The sequence below is a fragment of the Neovison vison genome, chromosome 13 (genome assembly GCF_020171115.1).
Source record: "Neovison vison isolate M4711 chromosome 13, ASM_NN_V1, whole genome shotgun sequence".
Taxonomy (NCBI): Eukaryota; Metazoa; Chordata; class Mammalia; order Carnivora; family Mustelidae; genus Neogale; species Neogale vison.
This window is the reverse complement of record NC_058103.1, coordinates 32,609,957-32,628,393: the sequence shown is the minus strand read 5'-3', so window position 1 is coordinate 32,628,393 and position 18,437 is coordinate 32,609,957. Positions and strand designations below refer to the sequence as shown.

Below are 18,437 nucleotides of genomic sequence, written 5' to 3'. Positions count from 1 at the left end.
TCTATAAGATTTATGAGCTATGAATCAGAACCTCTATTTCCCCGCAGTGTGCAAGGTCCTGGGAAGCCAGCGGTGAATAACACAGATATAATCCTTTTCTTTATGTGAGACCCAGCAGCCTTTCCCAAACCTTCCAACAGCACATGACTGTGATTCCTGAAACCAGCTCCTCGGGTGGGCGGTTTGGGGGCGGGAGGGTGTGATAGGAATATATACAACAAATAAACACACACACTGTGATTTTAAAGAAAGAGACAAAAACAATCAAACGCGAGTACTAGTGTTTCCAAAATGCTTGTAGAAGACAGCCCTTGAGCCACCTGACTATAAAGAAAATTCTATCAGAGCATCTGGAATTCTCTCTGTTCCACGTTCCAGCTTACTGGGAAACGTAAAGGACCAAGACCAGCTTATGACGCACAGACTCCATGAATATCAGTGCCCATCGTCTCATTCGTATGAGACTCCAGGCACCGGACTGACCCCAGGGACTCTCCTTCCTTATCTCCACTCTAGCTGAAGGACCTATGAGGGCTACTGTCTTCCTCGGGGCTCAGCCTCTTCTTAAGGCCAGGCCCTTCTTATAAACCATGAGCTGAAATCAGAAACGTCAGCCCCAACCCAAGCCCACTGACCATGTTCCGAGGCTGACAGGCCTGGCACAGGAGCACAGGGGTGATGTTATGATCCCCTGAATTGCAAACGAATGAGGTCTCTGGAAGTGCCCATGCCCACACGGATTTTCCTTTGTGGTAGCAGTGACAGCTGAGCCACCAAGGGTGGGGTCGCCATTTAGCTTCGCCCCCTCCCCTTCCTGTGCCCTGTGAAGGGGCTTGGGGGCGGGTCCTCACAACAGAGAAAGCCCCACTTCCTCCAAGCTCCTGACATTTCTCAGCTGTGTCAGGCCTTACAAGCCTGCCGTCAACAGGCACCCAGAGGTGGTGTCTTTCTCAGTCCCTGTTCTTCCCTCATTTAGCGTTCAGTGTTCTCTACGTTGACGAGGTCCACATCTTCCAGGCCATGGAGAACACGCCAACCAAGTACACCTTCCAGTCGGCTCATTAAGGGACCAGGCAGTCTCTGGTCAGAGGAGAGTCTAAGGGACTTACCGAAATAAGTCATTAGTTCTGCCCCTGTCCTTTGGGGGGTGAAAGTTGGGGGGGTTCCACCCTGTCAGCAAAAGGCCTTCAACAGAAGGGTGAAGAGGTGAGAGCTGAGAGAGAGAAAAGCTCTAGAACCCCACAAACTGCATCACAAATGAGGTGACAGATGGGTGGGCTCCTTCCACCCATCATGCTGGTGAGATGCAAGCAGGAGAGAGTCTCAAAGAGAGTCTCTTTGAGGCCCTCAAAGTCCACCCACAAGCCTGTTACTTGGTGCCCTTGGCTCAGACACGGGTTGGGGGGGGGGGGCGTGTAACCAGAGCCTCTGAGTGTGTGAAGAGTCAGTGGCCTGACAAAGCACTTACTGACCAAGAAAAAATTAACTTCAGGTGCAGCAGGAAAGGTCTAGTACCAAGAATGTCTGGGGTTTTGAGACACTGGAAAAGATTGCCTAATAATGTAATGGGCTCTCTTCCCTGGAAATATCTGAAAATAGGATAAGTACTCTCCCATCCTGGATAGGTCAGCATTGCCTTGAAATAAGGGGATGGTAAAGTCGACCCATGGAGAGACCTTGCAAAAAACTCTGAGTCTATGAAGTGGTACGATTTTTTCATAGTGGTAAAATCTGCGTAACGTGATATTTGCCATCCTCCATGTTTAAGTGGCAGGTCCATGGCATGAAGTACAGGCAAAGCAGCCATCATCACCGACCATCTGCGCAACTTTCGTCTTCTGAAACGGAAGCTCTGCACTCCTTAAACACCAACGCTCCCATTCTCTCTCTCTCCAGCTTCCGGCAGCCCCCATTCCACTTCCTGTCTCTGTGAATTTGACTGGGCTATGTACCTCATATTAGTAGAATCACCCAATATTTGTCTTTTTTGGGCGACTGGCTTATTTCACTGAGCGTAATACCTTTGAGGTTCATCCAAGTTGCTGCCTGTGTCCTAATTTCATTCCTTTAAGGGTTCCTGTTGTAGATATATACATTGTATATATATATATATCCATCCACAGCAGATACATTCTAAGACCTCCAGTGGATGCATGAAACCACGGACAGTACCGTGCTCTCTATATAGTATGTTCTTCCCTATACTTACATGCCTGTGATATAGTTTAATTTATAAATTAGGGATAGTAAAAGGTTCATTAACAACAGCTAAAATTAAAATAGAACAATTACAACAATATACCATAATAAAACTTATGTGACTCTGGTCTCTCTCTCAAAAGATCTCACTCCACTCTATTCACCCTTCCTGTGATGATGTGAGATGATTAAAATGCTTATGGGATGAGATGAAGTGAGGGGAATGACACTGGCCCTGTGATGTAGTGCTGGGCTCCTACTGACCTTCTGAAGCTCCCTCGGGAGGGTCAGGTGTTCCCAGACAATGGACCACAGATCACTGGAGCTGGGGAAAACAAAACAGCAGGTAACAGAGACTACTGTACCGCCTTTGATCTGTTCCCCTGTCATGGACATTTGGGTTGTTTCTACTTTCTGGCTATTGTGGATAATGCTACTCTGAACATGGAAGTACAAATGTCTGCTCAAGTCCTTGCTTTCATTTCTCCTGGGCATATGCCCAGGAGTGGAATTGCACAGAGAAATTTTTTAAAAAGACAAAAACAGGGGCGCCCGGGTGGCTCAGTCGGTTAAGTGTCTACCTTCAGCTCAGATCACGACCCCAGGGTCCTGGGCTAGAGCCCCACATTGGGCTCTCAGCTAAGTGGAGAGCCTGCTTTTCCCTCTCTCTCTGCTGCTCCCCACCCCTACCCTGTTTGTGCCCTGTCTCTCTCTATCTCAAATAAATAAGATCTTTTTAAAAAGGACAAAAGCGTTGTGCCTCAAAAGAGATGTCAATGTGCTCATATTGCAATCCTGTATGGAGAACAGACACTTTAATAAATTGGGGGCATCTGGGAGGCTCAGTCGGTTGAGCCTCTGCCTTCAGCTCAGTTCATGGTCTCCAGGTCCTAGAATGGAGCCCCACTACAGGCTCTCTGCCCAGCAGGGAGCCTGCTTACCCCCCCTCTCTCTCTGCCTGCCTCTCTGCCTACTTGTGACTTCTCTTTCTGTCAAATAAATAAAAAATCTTAAAAAAAAAAACATGAGCTACCCTAAGTTTTAAGTAAGAGGGCTAAGGAAGCATGGAAGGGAAGCCAGCAGGCTCCTGGATCAATCTGGGAAGGCTTCACAGAGGAGATGAAATTTGAGCTGGATTCTGATAGGTGGCTAGGAGTTTGGCTGACAGAAAAAAATGGAGAAGGATAAGGGGGAAAACACAACTCTTTTTTTAAAATAGTAGATAAGGGTGCCTGAGTGGCTCAGTGGGTTAAGCCTCTGCCTTCAGCTCAGGTCATGATCTCAGGGTCCTGGGATTGAGGCCCACATCGGGCTCTCTGCTCAGCAGGGAGCTTGCTTCCCCTCTCTATCTCTGTCTGCCTACTTGTGACCTCTCTCTCTGTCAAAAAAATAAATAAAATCTTTTAAAAAAATAAAAGATTTTTAAAAATTAAAAAAACAGTAGACAAATGCTAAATGAACATGTACTTTGATCCAGCAACTTCACTCCTCAGAATTTCCTGGCAGATATCTTCGTACATGTCCCCCCAAGGAAGACATCCAAAGACCCTCGCTACGGCAATGTTTGTAAGATTCTAACCTGGAAGCAGCCCCGAGCCCATTATGAGGAGCTGGTTAAATAAACCGTGGTTCAGCCATACCACAAATTAATATGCAACCATTAAAAAGACCGAAGGGGGTCTCCCTGTGCTGATACTGCAAGAATTCCAGACTTACTTTTAACTTAAAAAAAAAAAAAAAAAGATGTCAGTGTATACCCAAATTCTTTCCCTGGAAGGATACACAAACTGTTAAGAATTATTACCTTCGGGAGGAACAACTGCGGTTTGAGGGAAGAAAAACTGAAGTTTCATGTGATACCATCCCTGCTTTTTTTTTTTTAAAGTCATATGCACATATTGCATTAAAAGAAATGTTAACACGACTCTCAGGGTGATAGGATTATGGGGTGTTTTTCCTCTTTATGCTTTCCTTATTTAAAATATTTTAAAGAGGAAAGCAGTTATTTTTCTGTAATGATTTCGTCCCAATGGCTCCTGGAGGCAAGAGGACGGAGTAGATACTTAAAGGGCCAGGCTCCTTAAGGAGTTTGTCTTAGAAGTTTGCCAGGATTCCTTTCAAGACAAAATGGTGTTCTCCCATTCTGGAGAGAGAAACTGAGGAGCAGGGATAAGAGAAAAGGATCAAAAATCCAGGGCAAGGAAAGCGTAGAGCCAGGGCAGGTCCCCGGAGCTCCTGCCTCGTCGAGGTAGGGCATCTCCAGCTCCTTGGCAGGGTCTGCACCCCTCAGGGGACCCAGGGCTCCGGGACAGAGACCCAGCCACACAGGGTTAATGCGGGTGCCGCGCTTCGTTGAGCATGGTGGAGAAGGAGAGCAGGGGCCGAGCGCGGAGGGGCCCGGCCCAGCCCGGCTCCAGGCTGCATTAATAAAATGCAGGTGTTTTCACAGTGGCCGTACAGAGCAGGGAAGGGTATCCACGGCAGCGGGCATGTAGAAATACAGAAACAAGAGCCGAGTGTGGTGGAGAAAAATGTGCCTGCGAATAATGAGAAAGCATTTTGGAAAGGGGGCTGACTTTGGGGTTAGGTGGAATGCAGCAGTTTCTGGCACAGGCCTACCCAATAGCTGTGTGTGTGTGTGTGTGTGTGTGTGTGTACACAGGCTCCTGCCTCCTGCACACACAAAGGCAGGCACACTCATCCACCCACCATCACCGCTGCCACCACAGATCTTTCTCCCAGCAACACCTCAGACAACACAAATTTGGCCTTTGACCAGGGAATCGTTCTGACATTTCCCCCAGCCCCTGTGGTCAGCCTTTTCCCGCCTGCCCTCCTCTCTTCGGACCCACCTACCCCCTCTTTTTCCCTCATCTTTCCCTTTGTCTGTGGGGTCTTCAGTGGACTGTATCTCCAGTTGGCCTGCCCGGATTTCTTAATCCCCCTTGGCTCTGCTTCCAGGCAGGCATTTCGTGAGCCCGACTCCCCACCCCCACCCCCTTTCCCAAGCCCCTCCTTCCCTGCAGCTGGGAAGGAGGCAAGAACAACATAGTGCCTCCGCCCTGGGCTTCTAGAAGACCATGGAAGCTTGCTAGCTCGGGTATTCCGGCTCCTGCTGCTTCAGTCCTGCTGAAATGCTCCAGTCATTTCATTTCTTTTAATCCGGAGACTAAAGGTGATTACTACAGAGAGAGGCATGACAAAGCAGTACAGGGAAGACTCCCTCCTCTTGGCCACCGCAAGGGCAGGACAGGAACTTGGAGGTGGGCAGAAGCTCCCTGGGAGCTGGGCCTGGTCCTTCGCCCCTCCTCCCTCCTATCTCTCGGGGTAGGGAGTGGCAGAGAGAAAAATCCCCGCTTTGCTCCTGCCTTCCAGGGGCTTTCAGCTTGCCCTGAGTTCAAAGAGCTTAAAGTGAGTCATTTCTGTGATTTATTTCGTTGACTCCTTGTCTGAGACCTAGCCTAGATCTGCAATTGTAAGCATGTTGTTCTAACACAGGGAAAGGCTTTGGGAGATCCTGGCCACCCTCGGAGGCCCTGCATGGCCCAAGGTGGGCTGGTGCCTGATTGGGAGGTGAGATTCCTCCAAATGGACATGGGTTCTCCATTCCCCTTGATGAGGGAGGGACTGGGTTGAGTTGGGTTGAGGGCTCCAAAAAGGCCTCTGTCACTGGCTGCTAAACTCACCCTGAGCATCTCTGCAGGCAAACCCCCCGCCCAGCCCACTGAGGCAGGATCTGCGTGGGGCAATGGTCCGTCCAGCTGCACTATGAATGTGTTCCCCAGAATTCAAGGTCAAGACGGGGAAAGAGGGTGACAAGAGCCTGTCAGCTGTTGTCCATCCTGGCCTGTCTGAAATGGGGGGCACCAAGCTCTAAAGGGTCAGGTTCTTAATTTTTCCGCTCCCATCCTCCACCAACCGCCTACCTCCCGGCGCCAAAACAACACGCAAGAGAAAACAGAGCAGGCGGAGCAGGGCTGGGAAGGCAGCAACCAAGCAGTCTCCTGCGTGTCCCCACCCACAGCCCAGGGCCGGTGGCCCCTTGGAGGAGGCAGGACTGGCCATCGGCTGCGGGTGCTAGGCTCCAGAAGTGCTAGGGAATCCCACTGTAGAGTTACCCGAAGGCTTGTCCCAGCTTCAGATCGGAGCCTTCTGCCTGACCCATCAGACCAAGACACAGACTTGTCACCTGGGGGGAGAGCAGTGGAAACCATCCTGAAATCCAGGACTCAGGGTCACCTCAGCGGCACCAAGTGACCTCAGGGCCTTGTGTCCCCATACTCAGCCTTTCCTCCCTTCTGGAATGGGATGGTGGAAGGTGCATATCCCCAGAGCCCCACCCCCTGCCTGAAAATTGCATGGAGCCCTCAGCCCGCTCTGTGACACAGAGGGCCATGAAGAGCAGATGTTTCTAATGAAAGGCCCAGACCAGGGCCCCGGAGGCCACCACAGGCAAGCCACCCCACCGGGCTCCCATGGAAGGGCTGCAGCCCCAGGCCTCTGAGAGCAGGAGCTACCCAGGGAGGGAGACCCACAGTCTCTTGAATTCTCAGCTTCTTTCAGGAAATTGCGTGGTTGGCCCTTGGCTTTCTCCTCTGTGGCGCCCCGACTCCGTTTCCACAGCAACCGCCTCCCCATCCTCAGGAGCCTCTCCCCGGCCACTCCCTCCCCCCACCAACCCCGCTCCACCGCCCCCCACCCCCCGCGTCTCATCTGTCTGGGTGGGAACCGGGATTAGGGTTGGTCGGGGACAGGGATGCTTTTCCCAGGGCCGCCGTGCCTTCGTGGTCTCTTAGCGGCCACTCGGCCCCGGCCCCAGGCCTTTCAAGTGCCCCAGACTTAATGAGTGGTCCTGGGTTTCCTCCTCTTTCCTTTCTCGGCCTCCAATAAAGCCGGACGGAGAATTAACCCAGGTTTTAAGTGCCCCGTTTCCAAGCTGCATATCAAAGCGGGCTTCCCCACGCTACTTCTGCATTTCAAAGGGGCTGATTTATCGCTTTCACTTAAATCGGCACATTTTGGGGGAAGAGTTTTACCCAGAGATCAAACTCTGGAAAAACAAATGGATCCCCATTCACCCCCTCCTGGGGTGCCGTGGGCTGTTAGTGTCCAAACTGCCAGGGGCGGGGTGCAGGCTGGTGGGGAAACAGTCTAGTTGTGTGGGACCAGGGTCCCTCAGAGACCTAGCCTGGGCCCCAGATCCCTTGGGTTCCCCAAAGGCTGATTGTGAGGAAGAGGGAGAATGTCCAGAACCATTCCTGGCGTGGGCCCTGTCCTAAAGTCCATTTCCTGCTTCTCCGCCTGTGTTCCCAGCAACCTCCAGGCCAGTTAGCCCTTCCAAGCTGCTCTGCCCTCCACCAAGATCCTGGCCCCTGCCCTTCTTGATTCATCTTCTTTTCCCAGCTCTCCTTGCAAATCCTTGCAGGGACTGAAGATTCAGCTGCTGCTGAGCTGGGCCTCTGAGCCCCCCACATTCCCGTTCCCTTCTTTCCTCCGAGTGAAACCTCGCCCACCTCTTCCCCTCCCACCACCAACCCCCATACATTCACCCCCTCCCTCCCCATCCCTGCCTTGGGGGCCCCAAGCCCCCCTCCTGCTCAAGTTCAACTCAACCAATTGTTCCTGTGATTTCCCTGCCCCAAAAAGGAATCCTCCCTAAACCTGGGGGGGAGCCTCACCTTCCTGTCAGTTCTTGCTGCAGCCCTTGGGCATTCTCTCTAGTCTCTCTGCCCAGAGTAAGTACTTCCTCTGATTTAACCCACACCAGATCCCTGGGCTTTCTCGGGCAATGAGTCCCCAACACATGTGCAAGACCTGCACTTGGATGGACCAGAAAAGCCACAAGCGAGTATCGAGGAATAAATACCCCAGGAGGCCAGGCAGGTAGTCCAGCCTCTGGAGGAACTCTTGGCACTGAGGGCAGGAGAGGGAGAAGCAGCACCTGAAGCTGACTTCAGGAGGACACCCCAAATAAGGTGTCAGAGGCCGGTTTCCCCATGAAGGATGCATCTCCGTTTCCTTTTCTCAAGCAGCCGCTTGCACGTTCTTTCATTTCTTCACTCACATGACCGTTTATTGAGTGCGTACTACTGCGGGGTGCCGCGGGAGCCCCTGAGGGGGTCACTTGGGCAGGGGAATCAGATAGGAGGGCCAAAGATTAATTACAGTACACCAAGGTCAACCCTCCCTGAGTGAGACTGGCAACTCTCCCTGACACGGCCCTAGTCTCTGTGGGGACCCAGGAAAGCTTCCAGGCAGGGAGATTTTGATTTGGGTTTGAAAGATGAGGATCTTCGCAGGAAACAAGCGTGTTTTGGGCCTAGGGAACAGCAGGTGCAAAGGCCCAGAAGCCCCCATGTTCAGTGGATGAGTGTGGCCAGCATGTGAGATGTGAGAATGGGGAGGGAAATGGTGGGGGGGCGGGGCTGGGAGGTCGGGGGGCGAGGTTGTGAATGCCACACTTGCCAAGGAGCCTGCGAGTTCATGGCTGAGTTTCAGAGGACACGTGGCAAGGGGGGCTGAGGAAGGTAGGGAAGAAGACAGGGAAAGTGAGTAGAACGCTGTGTTCTAGCCCACGGCTTCCTGTTAACCCTCACCAAGAGCTTCTTTGTATGGCACCTCGTGCTCAGACTGTGCCTTTGTTCACCCCACTTGCCGGAAGCACTGAGTCATATAGGTTTTTCTCCCAGAAGCCTCGCTCAGAGCATGCCCATGGCTCCAAACCCCTTGGATTAGCTCAGCATCGTGAGCAACCCAGGCGTGGAATCGTCTCTCTCCCAGGAGAGAGGTGAGGGACACGGTAAAGTCTGGGACAGAGTACACAGGGCCTGGCAACGTACGCAGACAGGGGTGGGCAGGAGTGGGAACAGCATGAGTGACCATGCTATCTGTGCCCACACAGAGCAAGCAACCGTTGGAATCTTCTAGGAAGAACTCCCAGGAAGGATGGGGTGGGACTAGGGTCTCTGAGCCCCTTGCAGAGCTCACATATGGTGACGCCTGGGCTGGTGCCCCAAAGCAAGGAAGCCCACCCTGCCCGTGTCTCAGCTTCCTCCTGTAGAGGCTTGTAGACCTGCAAGCCCCAGGCCTCTCCTGCCCAGCAAACCCTAATCAGCACATCCCCTATTTCTGCTGCCCATGTCATCATCTAGAAGGAGTCCGGGCTATCTGTGAAGCAAACTGGCCTGGGCACGGGGCTTCTGAGGTCACAGAAGAGAAGGGTAACAAATCAAAGACCCAGGAGTTCAATAACCTGCCATTCGCACATTCCCCATGAAAACAAAAGGCTTCGTGCAATGGATATATTCCCCAAATCTGTCTGGGGGCTAAAATGGTACAATTCAAGTAATAATTTTAGATGTCTCAGGAGGGGATCGATCTGTGTACTGTGTTTTTCACGCGACGAAGATAATTTGGATAATTGCCACGTATCTTGGGTCTGCCGAAAGCTGGGCACCATTCTGAACCAGAAGGCGAGCCCTGACTCAGTGTGGCCGGCACCTCCCACTTGGACCTGAACAGTTTGTCAAATGTCCCCGTTGGCCTGCCCCCTCTCTTGGCTCCATGGGCACAGGCACGACTGCCCACGGTGACTGCCCCAGAATCACCTCCCAGTATCTTCCTGCACACCCTCTTTGGGCCTCTTTTCCTTGACGAGCTTTTGCTCACCTTGCCCAAAGTTCTGGATGCACCCATGGTAAGGAGGGAGGGAGGAGGAAGGGAGGGAGGAAAGGGAGGAAGGAGGAGGGAGAAAGAGGGGGGAAGGGGGCAGGGCACTGAGAAGAGAAGACTCCACCCTGCCTTCAGGGAGCTACCCCAGGGTTAGGGTCTCCCTGCTTTGCTCCTCTGGGGGTGTCCGGAAGCCCTGGGGCCATGGGAGTCCCCACTTGCTGGTTGTCTGATGGCCCCATACAGGCAGTCCGAGCTCTAGCCTTTCCCTCAGGGATATTTTCGAGACAGCTGCGATACAGGCACCAAGCCACGGCCGTGCCAAAGCCTGCTTGTATCAGCAGACTCTTCCTAGTTCGGCCTCTCCTTTCTCCAGCTCTCAAGACAGGGTAGAAAGGGAGAGAAAAGAAGGTCTAATCTTTCTCAAGGATCAGACTTTGTCTCTGTTCCCTGCGAGCTTTCTCGGCTTCAAGGAAAATACTGCACTCCCCTCTCTCTGTGGTCTTAATAGCACCTCTCCTCGACCAAGCCCCCTATTCCCGCTTTGTCCCACAGCCCTTCTGTAAAGCCTAGAACATCACCTCCCCCTGGAAGTCTCTTTCTCTGAGGGGCTACAGCCTGCATTAAGGCCTACCGGAGCCCACATCTCTGATTCAGGGACTGAGGCAGGTAGGTGATTAGGGGAGCCTGGGTTAGGTCCGCTGGAAGCCAAAGGAAATAACAATGGTCTGATTCAAGGCCTCCAGAAATGAGTCACCCCCCACCACCAGCCCATCCACCAGCCCTGTTCCACAATATCACGCCCACATAATTCATGAATGATCGTCTTTGCTTTACTAGACAGCAGAGCCCACCCGGGACTCTGACTTACTGGTCTGCTGTGGACTCAACATTAAGTGCGTGCCTTCCTTCTGTCCAAAATACGGAGCGTGAGAGCATGGAGTCAGGGAGGCTCATCCTCGGGGTACCTTCCCGAAGCCTCTGGGCCCCCTGAGCAGGCGGTCCTGTGCTTCACACCTTGGAAAATATCCCCGGTGAATGCAGTGAGTGGAAAGGGTCCTGCAGGAAAGGTGCTGCATCCCTGCCCAGCCCCCTTTGCTGGGGGCTTATGTCTTAGACAGGCATCTCCAGTTCCAGCCCGCATCCCGTGGGAGAGACCAGTGTCCTCTCTGTTTCTCAGTCCTTCTACGGCAGATAAACTTGAAGACCTGCCAGGTTGGAGCTGGAATTGGATGGCGGCTTTCCTCCACATGGGGCAGAAGGTGGGATGATGCTGTGGTCATAAGCATGACTTTGGCCATCCGGAGGCCTGGACTCGGTCCCAGCCCTGCCCTGTACCAACTCAGCAAGCCTCGCTCAGTGCCCTCACTTAGAAGATGGGAATAATAGGGGTGTCTGGGTGGCTCAGTTGGTTAAGTGTCTGCCTTCGGCTCAGGTCATGATCTCAGGTCCTGGGATCAAGTCCCACATCGGGCTTCTTGCTCAGCAGGGAGCCTTCTTCTCTCTCTGCCTGCTGCTCCCCCTGCTTGTACTCTCTCTCTCTGGCAAATAAATACATAAAAATCCTTAAAAATCTGTCTGGGCAACCCATAATTGGGATTGGATAATTGGGGGGCGGAGGAGGAAGGTGCTGGGGCAGGAAGTCCAAGCAGGGGCTATGGTTGCCCTGTGGGGAAAGAGGATATTACATACTAAGCCAAAGCAATGAGGGGGCCCGCCCTCCATGTTTCTCCTAATCCCACGCCCCCTAACACACTCACAGTGCACTGGTACAGCCCAGTACCCCCCAACCAAACTGAAGGCATACCTCACACACAACCCCCACCCTTCTCCAGCCTCACAGAAACTGTTTCCCTTCCCTTCCTTCCATACCCCTCTCTCATTCTGCCAGAGCCTCCCTCAACTTAAGTTATTCACCCTCCCAGGGGCACTTGCATTTAATAAAAACAGGGACCACAACACCCCAGAGGAGGGGCTCATTAATGGTTCCCCTTCCGGTCCCCTGGCATCACAAAGTGCAAGGCTTCCGTTGGTGGGTGGGTGGGGTCCCCAGGGGCAGAATGGCCATCAGGAACTAGAGAAGTGAGTCTTCCCAACTCCCAGGCCTAGAGCCTAGTTATAACATGAGGTTGTATAACCCAGCGCGCTGTGTTTTTTTAAAGTCAAGTTTATTGAGATATAATTTACATATGGTAAAATTCATCCATTTTAAAATCCAATTCTTGGAATTTTGACAAATGCAGTCATGTAACCATTGCAATTAAGGTATGAAATAGTTTCTATTACCCCCTATACTCTCCAGTGTTCCCACTCCACCCCTGCCCCTGGCCCTAGCCGGGAAAACTACTAGGTTTCTTTGTTCCTGTAGTTTTGCCTTTTCCAAAATGTCGTGTACAAGCATACCTCCTTTACTGCCCTTCACGTTACTGAACTTCTTAGATATTGTGTTTCTTTTTTCCACAACTTGGAGGTTTGTGGCCACTGTACATGGGGAGGTCCTTCAGCTGCACTTTCCCGACAGTGTGTTTGGGTCACATTTTGGTAATCCTCACTGCATTTCAAACTTTTTTTTTTTTTTTAAGATTTTATTTATTTATTTGAGAGATGGAGATCACAAGTAGGCAGAGAAGCAGGCAGAGAGAGAGGAGGAAGCAGGCTCCCTGCCGAGCAGAGAGCCCGATGCAGGGCTCGATCCCAGGACCCTGAGACCATGACCTGAGCCAAAGGCAGAGGCTTTAACCCACTGAGCCACCCAGGCACCCCTGCATTTCAAACTTTTTCATTACTGTTGTATTTGGTACGGTGATCCGTGATCTGAGATTACAACTCACTGAAAGCTCAGTGATGATCGCATGTTTAATGAAGGGCTATATTGTTTTTGTAGACATAATGCTATCACACACATAATAGCCTACTGTACCATGCAAACGTAACTTTGTATGCACTGGGAAACCAAAAAATTCACCTGACTCCTTTTACGGAGATAATCACATTCTTGCAGGGGTCCGGACCCAAACCCGAGATAGCTCCAAGGTGTGCCTGCTGATGGAATCCTGCGTACAAAGCCACAGGGCTTGTACACAGAGTTTGTACACAGGGTTTGTATGTAGAGTTTGTACACAGGGTTTGCACACAGAGTCCAGCTCCTCCCATGTAGCCCGGTGCACTTGAGATTCGTGTGTGGTATGACTTGAACCAGCAGTTTGTTTTCACCTCTGAGCCGTGTCCCATTCAGTGTCTATCCATTCAATGCACGTATGCAAGGGAAGGATGTATGCAAGGTATACAATGGAAGGATATTTCTTTTTTTTTTTTTTAATTTTTTATTAACATATAATGTATTATTAGCCCCAGGGGTACAGGTCTGTGAATTGCCAGATTTACACACTTCACAGCACTCACCATAGCACATACCTTCCCCAATGTCCATAACCCTACCCCCCCTTCTCGCAACCCCCCTCCCCCTAGCAACCCTCAGTTTGTTTTGTGAGATTAAAAGTCTTTTATGGTTTGTCTCCCTCCTGATCCCATCTTGTTTCATTTTTTCCTTAATGGAAGGGTATTTCTGTTGCACTGGTTGTACCTTGTTTCCAGCCACTGTGAAAGATGACATTATAAATATTTGCATACATGTTTTTGTGGATGTAAGTTTTCATCTTTCTTGGTAAGTACCTAATGGTGGGATTAGGGGGTCATAGGGTGAGCGGATGCTGAACTGTACCCTAAACCACTAGACCATCTTCCACAGGGACTGCGCCATTTTGCATTCCCACCAGCAGCAAAGGAGACTCTCATTTTCTCCTCCTCCTCCCCAGTACTTGGTATGGTCAGCTTTGGAGGGTTACAGTTTTTGGTTTTTTTTTTTTAATCGTAACTACTTTTTTTTTTTTTTAAAGATTTTATTTATTTATTTGACAGAGAGAGATCACAAGTAGATGGAGAGGCAGGCAGAGAGAGAGAGAGAGGGAAGCAGGCCCCCCGCCGAGCACAGAGCCCGACGTGGGACTCGAACCCAGGACCCTGAGATCATGACCTGAGCAAAAGGCAGCAGCTCAACCCACTGAGCCACCCAGGCGCCCTTAAATCTTAACTACTTTTAGATAGCGTGGATTCTCATTATGATTTTTAATTTAGTAATTAATGATGTTGAACGTCTTTTCATGGGCTTATTTGCCATCTGTCTCTCTTCTGCTATGAAGTGTGTGTTCAAATATTTTGCCCATTTTAAAAACCAAATTGTTTGTTTTCTTATTACTGACTTTAGGGAATTTTTAAATATAGTCTAAATTTAAGTCCTCTCGGTCAGATACAGATTCTACAAACATTTTCTTCCCTAGCCTGTGGTTTTTCTTTTCATTTTCTTAGGTGTGTTTTGAAAACCGGAAGTTTTTAATTTTGGTCCATCCACCTTGTCCATTTTTCCTCCATGGATCATGCTTCTGGTATCTTAATAAGACACTTGGCCTACTCAAGTCACAGAGCTCTTCTCCCAGGTTTTCTTCTTCCATACTTTTAGGGTTTTTTTCTTTTCATTCCTTCTCTTATGTTTTTGTCTTTGATATTATTTGAGTTAGAAGCCAAGGCTTTTTTTTTTTTTTTTCATTATGGGTGTCCAAATTTTTCAGCACCATTTCTTGTTTAAAAAGATTATTTTTCCCCCATTGAATTCCCTTTGCACTTTTCAAAATGCAGTTGCGCATGGGGGGTGAGGGGCGGGTCTCGCGCACTGTTTACCATGTCCATGATCATAAACATCCATCCTTCTGTCCCTCTACTGTCTCTGTCATTGTAGCGTCATCGCAACTCTTGAAGCAGGGAGCGGTGGGGAGGGGGGTCCACCTCTCGTGTTGTCCTCCCCCACGGCCCTTCTCTCTGCAGCGGGTCTTTCAGGCCAGGACAAGGAGGCTGAGAAAGCTCCAGGGCCCTGACCACGACATGGCCTCCTTGGCCCTGTGATGCCAACCCAGCCAGGTCCTCTCTGGCCCAGGGCCTCTAGCAATGCTGAGGTGCTTCTGTGCTCTGCTTTCACTAGCACGGCAGGCCTCCAAGCCTTTGCCTGCACTGTCCCCTCTGCTCCCCATGCCCACCCCTTTTCTTCCTCCTGGTTGAGTGGGATCCTCCTTCAAGGCTCAGCCAACCCCGCTCACCTTCAGGACACCTCCTCTGACTTCCCAGGCTCTGCTGAGTACCAAGTCCCTGCTTCCACGCTCCCCACCCACACACTCGCCTGGGAGCATCCACCACGCTGAATCAAAAGATGCACAAAAATACTCCTCTGCTTCCACCAACACCCCAGGGCACACACGATGGGTCTGCTCTAGCTGGCTCCTCCCAGCGCCCAGCCCAGGGACTGGCACAAAGTTGGTGCCAACCCACAGCTCTTGAATGAACAGAATTGATGGCAGAATTTCCCCAGGGCCCCATAACAGTGGCACAGTGAAGACGCCATGCCTGTGGCCCAGCCTGGAGAACTGACAAGCTCTCCAGTTGTTTTCTCCTCCTCTTTTCTGGCATTCTCAATCAGAGACCCCAAGAGCCTCGGATATATTGGTGTATGCCCAGGAAATTCTGACTCCTCAGAGACAAGGAAATTTTCCTACAGAACAGGGATCTTACGAGGGACCTGGAGGAGAACAAATGGGGCCTCCTCAAAGGCTCCCACCCAGGCAAACCTGCCAGAGTGTGGGCCAGAGCCAGCTGCCCAGGACTGAAGTCGGAATACCTGACCCACTAGAGAAGGTCAGTTTCCTTCTCTAGGCCTCATCTGGAAAATGGGAATAATCCAAGTACCTCTTCTTTGGGTTGCTGTGCACCAATATGCATGTAAATCCCTACATGCACATACTTAAATATATACTTACTATAAACAAACAGAACATAATACCCAATCAACTTGGTTGTTCTCATTCTTTGGGGGCTGAGATACCCTTTATGTCCACTGCTAACGGGAAAACACCTGAGCACAGCTTCTCCCCCTACTCCGGGGCTAAGGCCTTCAACTCCCCCTTGCAAGACTGCCGCACCCAGGAGCCATGTGCTGGGGAACAAGAAACAACCAGCACCAGGACCAGGCTATGCCTGCCTCAATGTCCCAGTGGGCCCCTCACGCACCCAGGGAATCGTGCCTGCTGAGGCCTGGGCTGGGTATTCATACCTGGCTGTCCCAGAGTCCCCAGACAGTAAGGTGTCAGTGACATTGCAAGACCGGAGCTATGGGACCCTTTGCTCCCACTTGCAAGTGGACCCCGGGAAGCAGAGCCCTGCTTGCCCACGAGGATGGGTCCCCTGAGAATGGGGTCAGGAGAGCACCCAGAGCACCACTAATTTTACTCCGGGTAGAGCGAAGAAAATTCTCTGCATAGGAGAGGCACCAAGGAGCAGAGGTACAGCAGCAGAAGGGCAGGGAGGCAAAAGGGGGGGTGGTTCAAGCCCCAGCGCCCTTTCCTTGTGTGAGCCACGCCACTTCCCTAACCTCGGGCTCCTCATCTCACCTTATAAGAGAGTGCCACCCCTCTGCCGGGACACCTGCTGCTGTGAGGAGCAAAGGGGAGAGCAGGGGAGACCCCTGCAGCTTCCGGCCTTTTCTGTCCAGATCCCAGGCCACTGTTCCAGCCCTGGGCTTAGCCCAGGGTAGGAACCTCAGTCAACACAAAGGGCCCTCTAGGGAACAAAGAACCAGGAGGAGGAAAACAACCTCTGGGGCCTGGAGAGACTGCTCACACCCCGCCCCCCAACTCCTCACTCCTGGGCCACTGGAGATGGGCCTGGCTCACAGCCCTGGAGGGAAGGAACCCCCTCCTTCTTGCCCCATCTCTCCTGGCTGGGCTTCCTGGTACTCTGGGCCCTCTCCTCCCAGCACCTCCCAGCCCCAGCAGAACCGAGGAGGGCAGCAGGGGGTCAGCCGGCTGCTGGGCTGGGTGCCTCTCAGTGCAGGGCAGGGAGGGGTGGGTGGACAGCCCTTGGCCAAAGCCTCGGGGAGGAGGGCAGAACATTCTTTTGAGTCCATTCAGCCGCTTAGCTATTTCCTGCCCTGCTCCAGCACCCGGCATGCCCCACCTGCTCTTACTTAACCATTTCCTGTTTACTGCCTGCCTCCTGCAGCCTCGAAGCTCCAGAGGCCCTCAGCAGCCCAGCAAGAACTCCCCGGATGGAGGGATGGACGCCTGAGCAGAAGACCACCAGACCATGCTCTCTGGGAGGGGCACCTGGTCCTTCCTTCCAGGCACCTGATCACCCCCAGGGCTGGGGAACATGGGGCCTGGAGGAGGAAGAGGACCTTTCCGGGGCCCAGGCTGACTCATGGCAGCATTAGTCACCCTTACCGGGAATCAGTCACGTCCACGGGCAGCCTCCTCTTGCGTGGTGGCCCGAAGCCTCTCTCCTGGTCCCCCCTTGCTCATACCCATATGGCTCTGGAAGACATGAGAGCTCCTGTGGTCCTTTTCACTTAGAAAGTTCTTCTATTGGTTTCGTAGAGTGTTTAAAAGAAAAGAGAGAAAGAAAGAAAAGTGTCTCTATGACACTGACTTCCTACAGGAGAAATCTCGGGGGGGGGGGTTCCATTCACCAGTTGGGAGGAAGGGCTTGGTGCCAATCTCAGCAACACCCCTTCTACCTCTGTGATTTGGTCAAGTTCCACAACTAGTGTGGACCTCAGCTGGGGTTTTTTTCAAGGAATAACGGTAGCTATTTCAGAGCGTTGTTGTTGTGATAATGATATCACATCGTGTGTGTGTGTGTGTGTGTGTGTGAAAGTTCCAGGTACAAAGCAAGCAATCAGTGCATGGTGGTGAATAATATTATCATATAGGGGATGAAAGAAAAAAAAATGTTCCTTCATATGTAGCGTTTTGGAAAAATGGGAAGAAAGTCCTTGCTTCCTTGCCCTTCTTAAACCATGGGGTGATACGGAGCAAAATAAAGGAAGGTAAGAGGTTTTCTCCACATCTAATGCCTGCTGGCTGCAGAAATGGGCGCCTCCTCCCCAACCTGAATCGTGGGGTGGGGATGGGGGAGGGCAGTGAGGAGCAGGGCGAGTGCAGGGAGATGCTGGTGGCTCCCTGTGGGGACCCGAGGGGCAGGTTAGGCTGCCCAAAGAACAAGTCCCCAGACAAATGAAAACCCGCTCCAGACCCCACCAAGACGTGAGGCCCCTATCCCAGCCAGCCCCAGCCTCTTTTCTCTAAAGGAAGGTTTTCAACTTTGACACTGTGGACGCTGTGGGTCAAGTAAGACTGTGTCGTGGGGCTGTCCTGCGCATTGCGGAACGCTTAGCAGCATCCCCAACCTCAACATACTGAATGCCAGCAGCTCTCCCCTCCCCCTGCCAGTTGTGACAACCAAAAACACCTCCAGACGTTGCCAAATGCCCCAGGCAGGTGAGGGTTGGAAAAGGGAATCACCCTGCCTCTTTGAGAACCACTGCTGTAAAGAAAGTCTGCAAACAGTAGAAGAGGGACCCTTGGTCTCCCCCAGGCCCACTCCCCATTTCCCTACATTCTCCTGGGTCTTTCTCCCCAGCTCACCCCACACCAGGCGTGGCTAGGATAGCTTCCCCGACATTCTCCAGA

General features: G+C 51.7%; 1 long non-coding RNA gene across 1 annotated transcript in view; it reads right to left on the bottom strand.

Annotated features, from left to right (window-relative positions):
• Nucleotides 1-13,346: 13,346 nt before the first annotated feature.
• Nucleotides 13,347-18,437, bottom strand: part of LOC122893881 — a 54,823-nt gene continuing 49,732 nt past the window's right edge. The window contains exons 3-4 of the long non-coding RNA XR_006381708.1: nt 17,190-17,327; nt 13,347-13,464 (exon numbers count right to left, since the gene is read on the bottom strand). This is a non-coding gene — a long non-coding RNA (uncharacterized LOC122893881). The remainder of the gene's footprint in view (nt 13,465-17,189; nt 17,328-18,437) is intronic.